General features: G+C 39.5%; 1 long non-coding RNA gene across 1 annotated transcript in view; it reads left to right on the forward strand.

Moving 5' to 3' along the window:
* Positions 1–4,902: 4,902 nt before the first annotated feature.
* The window catches only part of LOC131383443 (uncharacterized), an 82,672-nt gene continuing 69,487 nt past the window's right edge, over positions 4,903–18,087 (forward strand). The window contains exon 1 of the long non-coding RNA XR_009213478.1: positions 4,903–4,988. This is a non-coding gene — a long non-coding RNA (uncharacterized LOC131383443). The remainder of the gene's footprint in view (positions 4,989–18,087) is intronic.

Consider the following 18,087-nt stretch of genomic DNA (forward strand, 5'->3'; position numbering starts at 1 on the left):
CTGACCTTTACTTTCTCATTGGACTTAACTGCTACCCTGGTTAAAAGCAAGGGCTGAAAAAGACCTTGAGAAGGGCTCTTTACAGCTAACAAGTGAGTCTTTGTGTACAGCATCATCTGAGCTCCTTCCTCTTTTTCCCAGAGATGAGACTAACAATCGTTGGTATGAGGGTTTAACCACATGACTGTTGTCTGTTTTTAGGATAAAGGAAGCAAAGAGAACAAAGAGCTTATAGACACACAGAATGGAAGGAGGCTTGGGGTTCATATGGTTAATTCATCTTACTTTATGCAGACTAAGAAACCAAAGACCTAAAGGTCATGTGACCTCCTTAGGGTCAGGCAGCAGATTGGGGCAGACCTGGATTCTGAAATAGCTTAATTTTCTAATTGAGAAAGGGAATTTAGAAAAGAAACTTAAGTTTTCCAGAAGGCTGAATAGGGTATGAATCAGAAAGTGGACTCTCCCATCCTTTTCTCCCAGCTCCAGGACTGAAATGAAATACACACTCCTCGGTGTTCTATGTACCACCTTCATCCTCACGTGAAATTTTAGAATGTTCTGTGGTCTCGAATACCACAATGGTCCCTTCTTCTGCTGGTCCCTCTCTGAGCTGTGGTGGGAAAAGGGAATAATCTGAGGGAAACACTCGGGTGTTACAGTGAGGTAGACGATGGACCTAAGTCAGCTGATGAGGACTATCTCCCTAACGAGGACCTTGGGCAAGTCACATAACATCTCTGAGCCTCTGTTTCTTTACCTCTAAAGTGGGGATAAGAATATCTGATTCACAGGATGGTAGAGAGGAAAACATGAGACAAAGTACGTCTGAAAGTATCTGGGTACTCAGAGAAACCAAATTAGGATAACTGGAAGAGGACTTACTAAAGGACTCTTTACAAAAGTGTGGGCAGAGTTTGGAGAAATCACACAGATAAAGCAGCAGCCCAGTATTAGTAACGTGGAGGGGTGGAGGCAAGGGAGGCCTGTTACAGCACCGAGGCTAGAAGGGTAAGGAGAGGGAGTAGTCACCAGCACTTGGAAGAAGAGAATCAGTGGTCTGCAGAGATAATTTTGGGTAAAAGCCCTTGACCTTCAACTGGAGGAGGCATCCAAACCAAGGTGACTTTGCAGAGAGGGAGTGAAGGAGTCAAGCACCCTGACCTCACTCTTCTTCTCTCCCTCTCATCTTCTCCCAGGGCTCTATTGACCAAACACAAGTGGAGGTTGAAGGGCATGAGAGCCTGCTGATATAATCCACACAAGTCAGCCTCCCAGAGGAGGAAGCAGAGTGGAGAAAGGTAGAGAGTCTATCTGGAAGGGCAAATGAAAGATATCTGCACAGAGCATGCTTGTTAAACTGCAAAGGAATTAACACAGTGTAGTGGATGCTGTGCTGTGGCATCAGAGCCACCTTAATCAAAGCTTGTGTTCCCCTAGATGCTACAAATGTTTGCTGACTACTCTTCAGCAGTTGCCTTTGCCTTTTAGGCCTTTTTTTCCCCAAAGCCATGCCTCCCATCCAAGGATAGCCCATGTTTTATTTTCCTTATTTTGGACTTGAGGTCTCTCTCTGGAGAGTGACTGTAAATTCTAGCCCTGCTTTGATGGAGCTCCAAAGGAGGTGGCTGTGGATGTTGACAATGTGCCTTTCATGGAATACTTTCTCATCCTGGATGACAGCCTAATGCCTAAGTGTCTAATCCTAAAGTTTCCTCTCCCAGGAAACTAGTTTATACTGGCAGATGCCCTTGTGGCTCTTGTCTGACCTATGTCCAGTTTATTTCTACCAAGACAGCCCCTCTCTAGGAGAGCCTTGCTCAGGAGGAGAGTCAGGTCCAGGTGAGACACAGAGGAGGCAGCACAACAAAACCCATGGCATAGGAGAAGCAGTTAATTACTCACAGATCCCAGAGAGAAGAAGACAGCATGCTGCAAAGCCAACAGGATGTTGGAGGCATCCAGGACACCTGCACTTAACCAGCCGGTGGGGAGCAAGAGGGACAAAAGCTGTAGGCCAAAGCTTTCACTGGGGTGCAGGGTGTTACCCAAGTAGGTTTCCGGGGGGAAGCTCTAATTGGTGAGTTTATAGCAAGCAGGCATGAGTTCTGTGGATTCACACTGTGACTGAGAGAAGGTCACTGTGGCATATCTGCACATTCCATACGCAATATGGGGGTGAGTCAAGTAGGTTGTATCTAGCGTCCTATGGGGCAGTGGTCACCAGGAGGCAGTTGTATAAGGCAGATGTCTGGTTCGATTACACTGAAGAATGAACTGAGAGGAGGCGGAGAATTAGAAACCGAGTCAAGGGTGACAAAGCCCTATTGCTGGTATGAGAAAGTCAAACCTATATTCAAAATGTATGCCAAGGCAACATAAAATAGTAAGAATTAACTATGGTCCATATCTGCATATGTATATGCATATTAACTACGGTCCATATACACAGGATGTATAAAAGACCAGCCTTAACGAATTCTAAACAACTGAGAAGGACCATCTCGCTCGTAGAGCTCCCTAGTGGGGTGGATTGAGGCCTTTGCTGCAGCTGCATTGTGGTTCAGCTTCTCCCTCTGTTCAGTGTTGCTTCTTTTCCTTTCCTGTAGGTGTTGAGGTTGGGAATGTTCCTCTTAATTCACATGTTCAACTCTGAGTCTGCTTCCCCGGAAACCTGACCTATGGCATGTAGTAATGCACTATTATTATTGACATGTAGATTTTGAGCAACTACCCTATCCCCAGCCTTGCACTTCAGCTACAGTTGTGTAGTTCATGCAGGTTGTATGGGAGCATCCAGCTAAATAAATCAAATGAGGGCTGAAATCCGTTCTGCACAACACTGCCAAAGCCGTTTGCCCTGGCATGAGGTTACCTTTTTTCTAATTTATGTAAAGTCTCTGCATGAGCTCATCAGCCCTGCTGTGGGCACTTTATTTTCAGTGAAGTGTCCCCAAGGAAGAAGCAGAAAGAAAAACCAAAATGCCTGGGATGAAGCTGCAGCATCTTCAGGAATGTTGAGATTAGGTTGCACCTTCTCATAGACTCCAAGAAGATGGCATTGAAGTTCATGTGAAACAAACCTCCTCTATCAGCCCCAAAGTGTTTTGCTTATGTTTCTTATTTCATCTTGGCTGGTCTTATTCATTGGAGTGTGGGCAGTTAGGGGTAACTTAGTAGGGATGGGACTTGCATCTAATTCTAAATATTATCCTCCTGCTCAAGAGATTACTTTTTCTTCCCTTGAAATTTAAAAGCCAGTTCTGCCTTTTCATGGTTCCTGGAGAAGACTGTTAGAATACCATTCATTCATCTTTGATTGTCTCATTTTCTACGAAAATGAACTTGGGGAGGAAAGTGACATTCTCCAAGCCCTGTGGCTATCTAGTTACAGAGTTTAGGTCAATTGCCTGACTTCTTGTTTAGAGCTCCTACTACAAAGCTCTATCAGGCTTCAGCCCTACTGAAGCACTCTGGATGGTGAAGAAGTTTCCAGGGAGCTGGAAGGGGCAACAGCAGTTTCCCCAGCAGACTCTGCTCCTCTTCCTCTTGACAATCCTAGAAGAGCACTGGCAGTGGGTGTGTTCCCTTCTCTCCTTGGCTCTCAGTAAACTTCTGAGCTCCCAGAGAAGGCTCTGCAGAGGCCACAGGGTGCAGACAGAGCTATGCCTTTGATGTGGCTGCGGAGAGAGGCCACTCTCCTTGACCAGTGGCTGGAGCTCTATTTTATGTAGACATTTCCCATCTTTCCTTTTCATAAAACATTCCTACAGGAGATAAAGTATTGCACATTTATAGTTTCGGCTTGCCAAGAACATCTCACTAGCTCGTCTCATAAATCCTACCAAGCTTCCCTCCAGCAGCAAGTCATAGCCAGTCCTGCCAGGCCTGGGGCAGGCAGGAGTCACTGATGGTCCAGCCCACGGACATCAGGAGGCCACTCTGCACCCTTGGGAGTTTCTGTCTCCTTGTCCTTCCTGCCCTCTGAACTTAGAGTCTCAGCTTTCCCACAATCAACTCTTACCTCCAGAGATAATTTATTTTCATTCTCTCTCTGCCTGTCCCCACCCCACCCAGCATTCCACCCTGCTTTGTTATTCTAAATTTACATTAAATGCAAGCTCTTTCTAGTCACTGATTCAGAAGGCTTGGCGCATGCCTCATTCAAATCATAGTACTTGACTTTTTATAGATCAAAGCTTGTCTTCTTAGAAAGCCAGGAGACTTGGGTAGATCTTTCCTCCACAACTAGCCGCGGGTCTCAGCCTGCCTGCCTGCCTTGCAGAGAGATGGGAGGAGTTCTGGGGCCCAGAGCAGGTGGGAGGACAGACAGACGGCCCTGTCTTCTGTTTCTACTCTCTCTTCTTCTGCCAGCACTGGGCTCCCTTTGAGGTTGGCTCTGTCTTATCTAGATGCAAGTTCAACTAACACAAACTGTTTCTCTGATTCTGAACTATTTTATCCTTTGGATGCTCTTCTGTTCTCTCTTTTTCAAGTGTTCTTTGTGCTGTCTGTCAGTTACTCTATTTATTCTGAAGCCCCACCTCCCTCCCTATGTTCTTCCTGCCCGTCTCTTCCCTTCCTTACAATCTCTCCATCTCAGAAGACTACAGGAATAGTAGAATGTTATTGGAGGTTGAGCATTCCCAATCTGAAAATTGGGAATCCAAATTGGCAGGGTGGAGTGTCTTGCCTACTTAATCCAGGTAGTAGATGCCAAAGCTACAAATAAAATCTGCAACTGTTACTCCCTAATCAATGCTGTTTTTATAAGAGCACGTTTCTTCTCTTTTCCTTTTGCTTTCAGGAATACAAATTCTAATCATTGCTTTTTGCTCAAACTTCTGTCTTAGCCTCCTTCAGCTTCTACCTGCATCCCAATCCTGAAGTGGGAGAGAATAGGAGAAATTGAAGGATGAGAGTCTTGATCATCAAGTTTGGAGCTTAGTTCCAAAGCCAAGTTTCATTTCTGGTATGAGATACCACAGGTATGAGTCCTGGGCTGCCTTACACATCTGGAAAGGCAAACAGTGTTAAAATAGCCTTATCTGCTGGATGGAGTGAATGTTGAGAAATATTTTCTGGATAAAGGAGAAAAAAGACTTTTTTTTTTTTTTTTGAGCCCCCAAGGAACACTGAACTGGAACCCTTTCTCTTGGAAAGGGTGAGGAGATGGGGTGAGGGTAGCACATCAGAGATTTCCAAGTAACTAGAGGAGTTGTGATTCATTTTCTCTCTGGGAATGACACATCTGGTTCCTCCCTCTTTCTTCTCAAGAAACAACATCAAAGTTCTGTGTACTGCTGGGCAGCAGGATTGCTGCTCCCTCTGGGAAAACTGAAGATGACAGAGAGAAGGAAGGAAGGGAGGGAGGGAGAGAGAGAGCGAGAGTGAGAGAGACAGAGAGAGAGAGAGAGAGAGAACACCCCTCATTGCCTGAGGATACAGGAGGCCAGTGTAGAGAATTCACTTTTAGTGGCTCTTTGGACAGGGTAGAGATAATTTTCCAACATGGTAAAAGGCTCCAATGAAATAAGAGGAAATGATTGGTTTGGGGATTTCTTGTGTCTTTGTCTTGTCATGCTTTGGGCCTAACCCACTGTAGGCCATTTTACTCCAGGTGCTAAATTCCCTGGGGAGGAAGGTCTTAGTATCTCCTGGGAACGTGGAGATCAGTATCTCCTGGGAACGCGGCAAGCTTTTCAGAGTCCCGCATTTGAGAGTAACAAGCAGGAAGCAGGCAAATTCTCCAAAAGATGAGGTGATTTCATCATTGTGTGGGGACCCAACCTAATCAGTCTTGGAGCTGACTAGGAAAAACATGGCTTTTGAGCCATACTGACCTACACTGAATTTCCAGATTTCTTTCTTATAACCACTTACTATCTTTGTGGTCTTGGGCAAGGTATAACAAGGCCGAGTTTCCTCATCTGTAAGATGGGGCTAATAATGCTGATCTCACAGGGCTATTGAGAGCAACACTGGGGGTCCTGGGTGTTTGGCATTACGCTTGGCCCAAGCAGGTGTCCAGGAAATTTCCGTCCCCTTAATGCTTCACTTGCTCCCAATTCCACTTCAGCTCTTCTACCTCAAAAAACAACCTCGATTAGCTGGAATCCAACAATCTTGAACCCTCTAGTTACTGTGTTTTTTGTGTTTGACTTTTAGGAGGGTGATAAGGAAAAAGCAAAACCAGATGACAATCTTTAAGGAACATCCTAGAGTCATAAGAACTTGGGTTAGGGCTTGGGATGCCTGGGTCTGCCTCAGGCCCTCTCCTTTGCCCCAGGCAAGCTTCTTCTAATGTGTGGGCCTAGATGATCTCTCCTCTCCCCTCCAACTCTGCTATTCCCTCTCTCTAACTTCTAGACCCTAACTGACACAGCGTTCCTCTGTAAGCTACTTCATCTGCAAATAAGAGGTTTGGTGGAATTTGATCTATTGTCTTGAACAAAATTGCGAAGTGGGATCAGGCATTTTAGAAAAGATTTATAAATAGAGAACCCCAGTAAGGCATCCTAGAGAACCTTGGGCAAAGTTTTAGAATTATTACTTGCAGGTAGAATTTTGTGGGTGATAGGCTATTTTCTGTTAGTTTGACATAATCCCTGTGCTCTAGGGAATTTACAGTGTAATAAAGATGGTAAAATGTGACCCCCTCAATGGCTTTCCATTCTCCCCAAACCCTTAACACAGTCTGCAGAGCCTTGTTATCTGTCTTCTGCCCTGCTTCCCTCTCTCCGCTGCAGCCCCACTGGCATGCTTCTCATTCCTCAAGAAGTGCTCTTCTCTCCTTTCCCAGAGCCTGAAATTCCCACCTCTGATTACCCTGAAGAACTCTTATTCATCCCTCAGGTGTCATCTCTGATGTCCTTTTCTCCAGAAAGTCTTCCCCAGTCCTCCAGACCACACAGGTTGTTCTGTTCCAGGCTCTTGTTTCCAACTATACATTTAGCTCTCACCACTATTATCACAGATCGCTTACCATGTAACCAGTTATTTAATGTCCATCTCCCCTTCGTGAACTTCACCTCCAAGAGGACAGTGCTTGTCTTAGTCATCCTGGTAACCCCAGTGTACAACAAAGTACTCTGCCATTGCAGGTACCTAATGGATATTTATTATATGAATGAATGAATATGAAAGGTTGAGTTTCACTGCAAGAGCCAGGTTACCATGTTAGACCACAATACCAGGCACTACGCAATACCTGGTATATTGTGTGACCACTGGAATAGAGGATGAATGCTGAAGGTTCAGAGATGTGGCAGCCACTGTAAATCAGCAGGGCTTCCTGGCTGTAGATTGTAAGCCTGTGTGGGCCTCTTCATTCCTCTCACATTCTGATTCATCAGGGTTTAAATCTACAGACAGCTCTGCCCAGATTCCTAGGATGTTTTTATGGGCTAGAATACCAACATGAGTCAGCACTGCCCTTGTCATGCTAAGTTTATCAAATGGCAGATGCTGTGGTATATTGGCCAGAATTTGCTGACCTCTTATCATGGCTAGGTCATAGTACATGTTCCAATAGCTATTTTCAAGTATATTCTCAGGGCCATACTTCTAGGATGGTGTTAATCCTCTTACTAACTTACAGTGGACAGCTAGCAGTTGACATGTCATATAAGCAACATCATCCTTCTGGAATAATCTATAATGCTCAGGGGATCATCTCCTTCAGTACTTTCCGTCTCATTGCAGATACTTCACATTAGGGCAGGTACTGGGTGGTGAGCTGTGAGCATTGCTGCCTATCGTGAGTAGGACAGGACCAATAGGGGTCAGGGAAATATCAGTGGAAGAGCAGATATGACCCCTGTCTGCAGTAAAGACCATCCAAAAATAGGAGGCAGAACATCTGAGAAATTCTAAAAGATCTCTTTGTCATCATCATATGCTTAATGTGTGTGTTAGTGCTATTTCACCATAAACTGTGAATAATAAATCTTTGTGTTGCTAACTACTTCTTAGCTTTATGAAAATGGGCATAGTGACTGTTCTATATATTCTTCCTTTTAAAATCGAGGTATAATTGACATACAACAAATCACACGTTTAAAGTTACACATTGGTAAATTTCGCATATGTATTTATTCATGAAACCATCACCACAATCAAGGTAATTAACACATCCTTTACCCTCACATTTTCTCATTTGCCCTTGTAGCCCCAGCCCCCTGCTCCCAAGGCCACCCTGTTCTCAGGCAGCCATGAGCTGCTTTCTGTCACTGTAGATAAATTTCCATTTCCTAGAATTTTGTATAAATGGAATCTGTTTTTTGTTTTTTTTTTTTTTGAGATGGAGTCTCGTTCTGTTGCCCAGGGTGGAGTGCAGTGGTGTGATCTCGGCTCACTGCAACCTCCATTTCCCGGGTTCAAGCGATTCTCCTGCCTCAGCCTCCTGAATAGCTGGGACTACAGGCACGCACCACCATGCCTGGCTAATTTATTTTTATTTTTTGAGACGGAGTCTCGCTCTGTCACCCAGGCTGGAGTGCAGTGGCGTGATCTCTGCTCACTGCAAGCTCTGCCTCCCGGATTCACACCATTCTCCTCCTCAGCCTCCTGAGTAGCTGGGACTACAGGTGCCCGCCACCATGCCCGGCTGATTTTTGTATTTTTTAGTAAAGATAGGGTTTCACCACATTGACCAGGCTGGTCTTGAACTCCTGACCTCAGGTGATGCACCCGTCTCAGCCTCCCAAAGTGTTGAGATTACAGGCATGAGCCACCGCTGCTGGCCTATAAATGGAATCTTATAGTATGTACTTTTTGTTGTCTGGCTTCTTCTACTTAGCATTTTTTTAGATTCATTCATGGTACTGTGTATATCAATAACTGATTCCTTTCTGTGGTTAAGCAGTAGTCCATTGTATGGTAAAACATGATTTGTTTATTCATCTGCAGATGGACATTTAGATTGTTTCCAGTTTTTGAGTACTACAAATAAAGCAGCTGTGAACATCTGTGTACAAATATATGGATATATGCTTTAATTTATCTTTGGTAAATATCTAAAAGTGGAATGGCTGGATCATATGTTTAGTTTCTTAAGAAACTGCCAATCTGCTTTCCAAAGTGGTTGTGCCATTTTACATTCCCACTAGCAGTGTGCAAGAATTCCAGTTGCTCTACATCCATGACAACACGTTGTATGGACTGTCTTTAATTTTAAACATTCCAATGGATGTGTAGTAGTGTCTCATTGTGGTTTTAATTTGCATTCCCTAATGACTATTGATGTTGAGCATCTTATCATGTACCTATTTGCCATCAGTATAGCTTCTTTGATGAAGTGTGTCTCATATCTTTTGTCATTTTAAATTTTTATTTGCCTTTTTTATTATTGGGTTTCGAGAGTTCTAAATATAGACTATATAAAATTATTTTATCAGATATATGATTTGAAAATATTTCCTCCTAGACTATGGCTTGCCTTTGTCATTACCTTAACAGTGTCTTTTAAAGTGTGGCAGTTTTTAATTTTGCTGAAGTCTATTGTTTTCTTTTATGGATGATGTTTTGATGTTGTATCTAAGAAAACTTCGTGTAACTCAAAAAGGTTTTATTGTTTATTTTCTTCTGAAAGTCTTATCATTTTACTTTAGGTCCGTGAACCACTTTCAGTTAATTTTTGTACATGGCATGAGGTATAAATGAAAGCTCCTTTTTTTTGCATGTGGATATCCATTTGTTTCAGCGGCATTTATTGAAAGATTGAATTTTCCTTCCAAATTGCCTTTGTACCTTGGCAAAAATCACTTGTACATATAGGTGTGGGTCTATTTCTAGAATCTCTCTTAATGTTGCATTGATCTATGTGTCTATCTTTATGCCAACACCATAGCGTATTAATTATTGTAACTTTATAAGTTTTGAAGTCAGGTAGTGTTAGACCTCCAACTTTTTGTTTTTATATTTTTCGAAAATAGCCAAAGCATTTTTTTTTGCATTTGCATTTGAAGTTTAGAATAACCTCTTGCCAATTTCTGCAAAAAAACCTTCTGAGATTTTTGATTGGGAATGCATTGAATCTATAAGCTAATTTTGGGGAGAATTGAAATCTGTTTTAATCAGGGTTCTCCAGAGAACGGAACCAATAGGATGTCTGTGTGTGTGTGTGTGTATATATATATACACACATTATATATATACACCCATGATATATATTATATATACATATATATGTTCAGATATGTATATATAATATATAATGTGTGTATATATGAGTGTATATATATTATATATAGGTATATGTATATATATGTGTGTGTGTGTATATATATGTATACACATATATATATAATGAGGAGTTGGCTTGTGTGATTCTGGAGGCTGGCAAGTCCAAGATCTAAATCCAGAGGCCTGAGAATCAGGAGAGCCAATTGTGTGAGTTTCAGTCTGAAAGTGAGAGCAGGCCAATGTCCCATTCAAGCAGTCAGGCAGGAGTTCCCTCTTACAGGAAGGTTGGTCTTTTTGTTCTATCCAGGCCTTCAACTGACTTGACAAGGGGCTCCCATATTAGGGAGGAAAATCTGTTTTATTCAGCCTCCCAATTCAAGTGTTCATCTTATCCAAAAACATCCTCACAGATGCACCCAGAATAATATTTTACCAAATATCTGGGCACCTAGTTGAGTTGACATAAAATTAACCATTACAATATCTTAAAAGTATTCAGTTTTCCATCCCTTGAACAAGGTGCATAGTTTCATTTATTTAGGTCTTCTTTAATTTCTTTCTGTAATGTTTTGTAGTTTTCAGTATGTAGGTATGACACATATTTTGTCAGATTTATTCTTAAGATTTTATATTTGGATGCTATTGTAAATGTTATTGTATCTTAATTTCACTTTTGATTGTACATTCCTGGTATATAGAAAAACAATTTAGCATATTGAACTTGTATCCTGCAGCCTTACTAAGGTCAATTATTAGGTCTACTACCTTTTTTTTTAGATTCCAAGGGATTCTCTATACAAATAATCACTTTATCTGTAAATAAAGACAGTTTCTTTTTGCTTCCTTTACATTACAGATACAATTTAGATGCTTTTAATTTTTTTTCTCTTACTTTACCACACTGGCTAGAATCTTCAGTAAAATGTTGAAGTATTGAGAGCAGACATTTAATTTTGTTTCTGATATTAGGGGCAAAGTTTCATTCTTTCACCATTCAGTAATATTGTAATCTGGTGTTGATATTAGGGTGATACTAGCCTCATAAAATAAATTTCAAAATATTCTCTCTTCTTCAAATTTTTGCAAGAGATTAAGTAGAAGTTATATTGTTTCTTGCTTCAATGTTTGGTAAATTTCACTAGTGAAGCTGTGCTTGGAATTTTCTTTATGGGAAGCTTTTAATCACAAATACATTTTCTTTTCGATATGGAGCCATTCAGGTTATCTATTTCTTCTTTAGTGAATTTTGATAGTTTTTGTCTTTCAGGGAATTTATCTATTTTATCTAACTTGTCAAAATCATAGGACTAAATTTTTCCCTTTATTTTCCTTTCACTGTCCTTAGAATCCCAAATAATGTTACCTTCCTCACCTATATTCTTGATATAGATAATTGTGTACATCTTTGATTCTAGATCAATCTGGCTAGGTGTTTATATATTTTATTGATGGTTCACAAAAAACAGCTTTTGGTTCCATTTTTTTCCTATTGTTTTTCTATTTTGTATTATATTGATTTTTCTTCTGTTATTTGTCATTTCTTTAGTTATTTTGGGCTTTATCTGCTTTTTTTTTTTTTAGTTTCCTAATGTGAAATCTGAGGTCATTGATTTTTTACCTTTTCCCCCCTCAATATGGGCTTTTAGTGCTATAAACCTCACAAATTTTGACATGTTTTAATTTTCATTCAGTTCAAGACACTTTTGAATTTCTCTTTTGATTTATTCTTTGACCAGTAGATTATTTAGTAGTGTTTTTCTTAGTTTTCAAATATTTGGCAAATTTTCAGATTGTTTGATGATTTATTTAATTCTGTTGTGTTCAGGTAACAAACTTTTTATGACTTGCTTCCTTTTAAATGTATTGTGATTTGTTTTGTAGCCTAGAATATGGCTTATTTTGTAAATGATCTGTGTGCATTTTAAAACAATGTGTATTCTGCTGTTCTTTAGTGGAATGTTCTATAAATGTCAGTTAGGTCAGTTTGACAGTGTTGTTCAAGCCTCTTATATCCTTGATGATTTTTTATGTTCTTGTTCTATTAATTATTGAGATTAGGATATTAGAATTTCTCTAAGATATTAAAATAACCCCTCCAGCTTTCTTATGACAAATGTTAGTGTGACATAACTCTTCCCACTTTTACTTTTAATCCATTTGCATCTTTATATATAATGTGTTTCTTGTTGGCAGCAAATAGTTTAGTCTTGCTTTTCTATACAATTTGAAAATATCTGGCTGTAATTGGGGTATTTCAGCCATTTACACTAATATGATAATTAAGATGGTTAGATTAATTATCTTGTATTACCATTTTTTTGTCCTTTTCTTTCCTTTACCTTTTTTCCTGTCTTCTTTTGGGTCAATAGAGTAGATTTTATGATTCTATCTTACTTCTTTTGTTGGCTTATACATATAACTCTTTGTTCCTTTATTTTAGTGGTTGCGATATGGCTTATAATATATGTCTTTAACTTATCACAGTCTACATTCAAGTGATATAATTCCCATTCACTTATAGTAGTAGTTGCCAAGTGTAAAAAACTTTGCCTGAGGGAGACATTTGGTTGGTAATGTCTGGAGAAATTTTTGGTTGCTGCATCTTGGGTATTGTTATTGGCATCTATTGGGGGCAGGGGTCAGGGATGGTTCCAACAGCCTACAAACCGCAGGACCATTCCCACAGAACAAAGACTCCTTCATCCCAAATGTGAGTAATGTTATGTTGAGAAATCCTGACTCAGTATAAAACCTTTACTATAGTATATTCTTATTTCCCCTTCATAAGTTTTTGCTATTGTCATACATTTTACTTTTACAATATTACAAGCCCCATGCTACATTTTTTATTATTTTTGTTTAAAGTCAATTATCCTTTATGTAGAATTAAGCATTAATTTAAAAATCTTATATACATAATTATGCAGTTACCATTTTTGATGCTTTTCATCTTTATGTAGATCCATATTTCCATCTGGTACACTTTCCCTTTTGCTTGAAGGTCTTCATATTTTGTGTAATATGGGTCTGCTTGAAATAAATTCTTTCAGCATTTGCGTTTTGTAAAAAAAAACTTCATTTCAGTTGTGTTTTTGAAAGATGTAAGTAGGTATACAATTTTAGTTTTTTTCCCCAATACTTTAAAGATGTTGCTCTGCTTTCTTCTCATTTGCATTGTTTCTGATAAGAAGTCTGCTGTCATCCTTCTTTCCCCCATATAAAGCATCTTTTCTCTCTGCCTTTTTAAAATATTTTTTTCTTTATTACTAGTTTTGAGCAACTTGATTATGTGGGGCCTTGCTGTAGTTTCCTTTATGTTTCTCATATTTGGTATTGATTGAGATTCTTGGCTATGTGGATTTAGATTTTTCATCAATTTGTGAAAATTTTGAATATTTTTTTTTCAGGTTTTTTTCTGTCTTCTTTCTCTTTTTTGGGCACTCTAATTATATTACCCATATGTTAGGCAACTTTATCGCACAGCTCACTGATGCTCTTTCTATTTTTTTAAATTCTTTTTCTCTGTATATTTCATTTTGGATGATGTTTAACACAGTACCTTCAAATTCATTAATTTTATCTTTTTTAGTATCCCATCACTCATTTATCTCATCCAGTAATTTTTTCATCTCAGATATGCTTTTTATATTCACAAGTTTCATTTGGGTGTATTTATCATCCATGTCCCTATTTAAATTTTGAAATATGAAATAAAATTATCACTCTTTCAATAACCTTGTCTGCTACTTCTAATAAATGTGTCAATTCTGGGTTGGTGTCAATTTACTGATATTTTCCTCACATTACGAGTCATAATTTTTTGTTTCTTGGCATATATGTAATCTTTGGATACCAGAGATTTCAAATGTTATCTTATTGGGTGCTGAATATGTTTGTAATCTTACAAATATTATTGAATATTGTTCTGGCATACCATTAAATTATTTGTCAACAGTTTGTTATGTTTGAGTTCTTCTGTTAAGATTTGTTAGAATCAGATTTGCATTTATTCTGGGTCTGATTATGCCTCACTCCTGGGGCAAGATTCTCCTAATACTCTACTCAATGTGAATTATGAGGTTTCCAGCCTGGCTAATAAGAATAGGCACTATTCCCAGCACTGTGCAAACCTCAGACACTGTTCTTTCTAATCCTTTCAGGTGATTTTTTAACTGGCTTTGATTAGTTCCCTCACACACAGGCACGGATCCTGACTCTGCAGTATATTAGAAGGGGCTCTCTGTTGATCTCCTGGATTGTCTCCGTTTGCCAGCCTCTCTTCCCTCGTATCTCCCATATGAACTCTCGCCACTTTGTTCTACCTGGACTCTCAGATGCATCTCCTCAAGTCAGAAAGTCTTATGGGCACTACCTGTGCTTTTCTGCCCTGTGCCAAGACCTACAAACCCTAGGTCAGTAAGCTGGGGCAATCAGAGTTCGCTTCATTTGTTCCCATCTCTCAGGGGTCACTAACAGTGTCTTGACAACTGTTCTTTCACATATTTTGTCACTAGTTTTTGGTTATTTCAGATAAGACACTAAATCCATTAATTGTTACTTCCCCTTAGTCAGAAGCAGACATCTGACTATTCTATATCTTGACTGTCATGGTTTTCATGACTGCACACATTTGTCAATACTCATAGAATGGTACATGATATGATTTGGCTCTGTGTCCCCACCCAAATCTCATCTCAAATTGTAATCCCCACATGTCAAGGGAGGGACCTGGTGGGAGGTGATTGGATCATGGGGTTGGTCCCACCCCCATGCTGCTCTTGTGATAGTGAGTTCTCATGAGATCTGATGGTTTAAAAGTGTTTGGCAGTTCTTCCCTCGTTCTCTCTACTGCCGCCATGTAAGACACGCCTTGCTTCCCCTTCCCCTTCTGCCATGATTTTAAGTTTCCAGAGACCTCACTAGCCATGCAGCACTGTGAGTCAATTAAACCTCTTTTTTTTATAAATTACCCAGTCTCAGGTAGTTCTTTATAGCAGTGTGAAAATGGACTAATACAGAAAATTGGTATTGAGGTAGTGGGGCATTGCTGTAAAGATACCTGAGAATATGGAAGCGACTTTGTAACTGGGTAACTGACAGAGGTTGGAACAGTTTGGAGAGACCAGAAGAAGACAGGAAGATGAGGGAAAGCTTGAAACTTCCTAGATATTTGCTGAATGGCTGTGACCAAAATACTGATAGTGACATGGACAATGAAGTCCCGGCTGAGGTGGGCTTAGATGGAGATGAGGAACTTGTTGGGAACCGGAGTAAATGTGACTCTTGCTGTGCTTTAGCAAAGAGACTGGTGGGATTTTGCTTCTGCCCTAGATATCTGTGGAACTTTGAACTTGGGAAAGATGACTTAGGGTATTTGGCTAAAGTAATTTCTAAGAAGCAAAGCATTCAAGATGTGACTTGGCTTTTTCTAAAAGCATACAGTCATATACATTCACAAAGAGATTGTTTGAAATTGGAACTTATGTTTAAAAGGGAAGCAGAGCATAAAAGTTTGGAAAATTTGCAATGCCCCTACCCTCATTGTATCTTGGAAGTAACTAGCTTCTTTTTGATTTTACAGGCTCATAGATGGAAGGGACTTGCCTTGTCTCAGATGAGATTTTGGACTTAGACTTTTGAGTTAATGCTAGAATGAGTTAAGATTTTGGGTAAGACAGGTAGATCTTCTGAGGTCAGGAGTTCAAGACCAGCCTGATCAACATGGTGAAACTCCATCTCTTACTAAAAATACAAAAATTAGCAGGGCATGTTGGTGCACACTTGTAGTCTCAGCTACTCTGAAGGCTGAGGCAGGAGAATTGCTTGAACCCAGGAGGTGAAAGTTGCAGTGAGCCGAGGTCGCTCCACTGCACTCCATCCTGGGCGTCAGAGCGAGACTTCATCTCAAAAAAAAAAAGAAAGAAAAAGAAAAGAAAAAAAAGACTTTGGAGGACTGTTGGGAAGGCATGATTCGTTTTGAAATGTGAAAAGGACATGAGATTTGGGAGGGTCCAGGAGTGGAATGATATCATTTGGCTTTGTGTCCCCACCCAAATCTCATCTCAAATTGTAATCCCAATGTGTTGAGGGAGGGAGCTGGTGGGAGATGATTAGATCATGGGAGCAGTTTCCCCCATACTGTTCTTGTGATAGTGAGTGAGTTCTCATGAGATCTGATGGTTTAAACGTGTTTGGAAGTTTCTCTCTTTCTCCGGCTGCCATGTAAGAGGTGCCTTACTTCCCCTTCATCTTCTGCCATGATTGTAAGTTTCCTGAGGCCTCCCCAGCCATGTAGAACTGTGAGTCAATCAAACCTCTTTCCTTTATAAATTGCCCAATCTCAGGTAGTTATAGCAGTGTGAAAACAGACTAACAAAGTACATTAGTAAAGGGTGAATTTTACTATGAAATTTGTTTCTCAACTTAAGAAGATATTTTAATGTGTCTCACGTTATAGTGAATGTTTTAAAGGTTATAGGGTTAATAATCCTGAGTCCTAGGTGTCACTTATCCACAGACCAGCTATGTGAGTTTGAGCAAGTCACTTGATCATCACTAGACTATGTTTTCTTCATCTTTTAGGCGAGGTTTCTAATGCTTGCTGCTTTGTAGGGTTACAGAGGGAATAATGTTAGATGATGCATGAACATGGTTTTGTTAAATTACATTTTCATGTATTTCCAATCTGGCATTGCTTTAATAATTTTTTGTGTTTTATCTGTCTTCTTTGTCAGACTAAGATTCATGAGGGCAAAGTTCAAATTGGTTTGTTTACCTCTGTATCTTCACATATCATGGTGAATTAAATGAATATTTGAACATTGAAAATTAAGTGCTATTATTATATAGAAACACATTTGTCTTATAGACAGGATATACTTTATTAAGACATTTCAAAAAATCAAAGTTCGTCTTCGCAAAGTTATATAGCTTATGAAACTCAGTGTGGATGACTTAGATTGGTGGTTTAGGGTTTATCTTTTTCATTTTCCTTTTTGCTTCAGGTTAATCTTTTTTGCTACAGGGGAGAGCAAAGCCTTAGAATTCCCCCTCACTGGCAAGATACTATGTTTCTGCATGCAAGATATTATGTTTCTGCATGTCAATTTATTATTAGTATCTTCTACATTTTGATTTGGAAATAAAGGTATAAAGATAGCACAGAGAGTTATCGTATACTCTTCTCTCAGCTTCTCTTAATGTTAACGTTTCACATAACCATGGTACAGTTATTAAAACTAAGAAATTAATATTGGCATAACAATATTAGCTAGACCACAGACTTTATTTGAATTTCATCCTTTTTTTTCACTAATGCCCTTTATCTGTTTCATGATCCAGTACAGGATACCAAATTGCATTTAGTCATTATATCTCTTTAATCTCTTCTAATCTGTGACAGTTTCTTAGTCTTTCCTTGTTTTGTATGACTGACACTTTGAAGAGGACTGATCAGGTATCTTGGTAAAGTGTTCTTCGATTCGGGTTTGTCTAGTGTTTCCTCATCATTAGGGGCTATGAATTTGGGGGAAGAATACCACAGAGATGAAGTGTCTTCTTCATCACATCACATTAGCATCTACATGGTATCAAAATGACTTATTACTGGTGATATCCACCTTAATTACTTGGTTAGGGTAGTGTCCGTCAGGTTACTTTTTTTCCTTTATCATAGCCTATTTGTTAGAAATAAATAAATCACTGAGTCTATGAACACTCATGGGGAAGGGAATTAAATTCTACCTCCTACAGAGAGAAGTAGCAAAGAACTGTACACATATGTTAAACCACAACAACAATTTACAAACAATTTGGGGGATATAATTTGAAGCTATGTAAATATCATAGTTTCTCCTTAAACCTTCTCTACTAATTTTGCCATTCACCTATGGTTGCCTGCAG

The sequence above is a fragment of the Hylobates moloch genome, unplaced genomic scaffold (assembly GCF_009828535.3).
Source record: "Hylobates moloch isolate HMO894 unplaced genomic scaffold, HMol_V3 SCAFFOLD_1, whole genome shotgun sequence".
Classification (NCBI taxonomy): Eukaryota; Metazoa; Chordata; class Mammalia; order Primates; family Hylobatidae; genus Hylobates; species Hylobates moloch.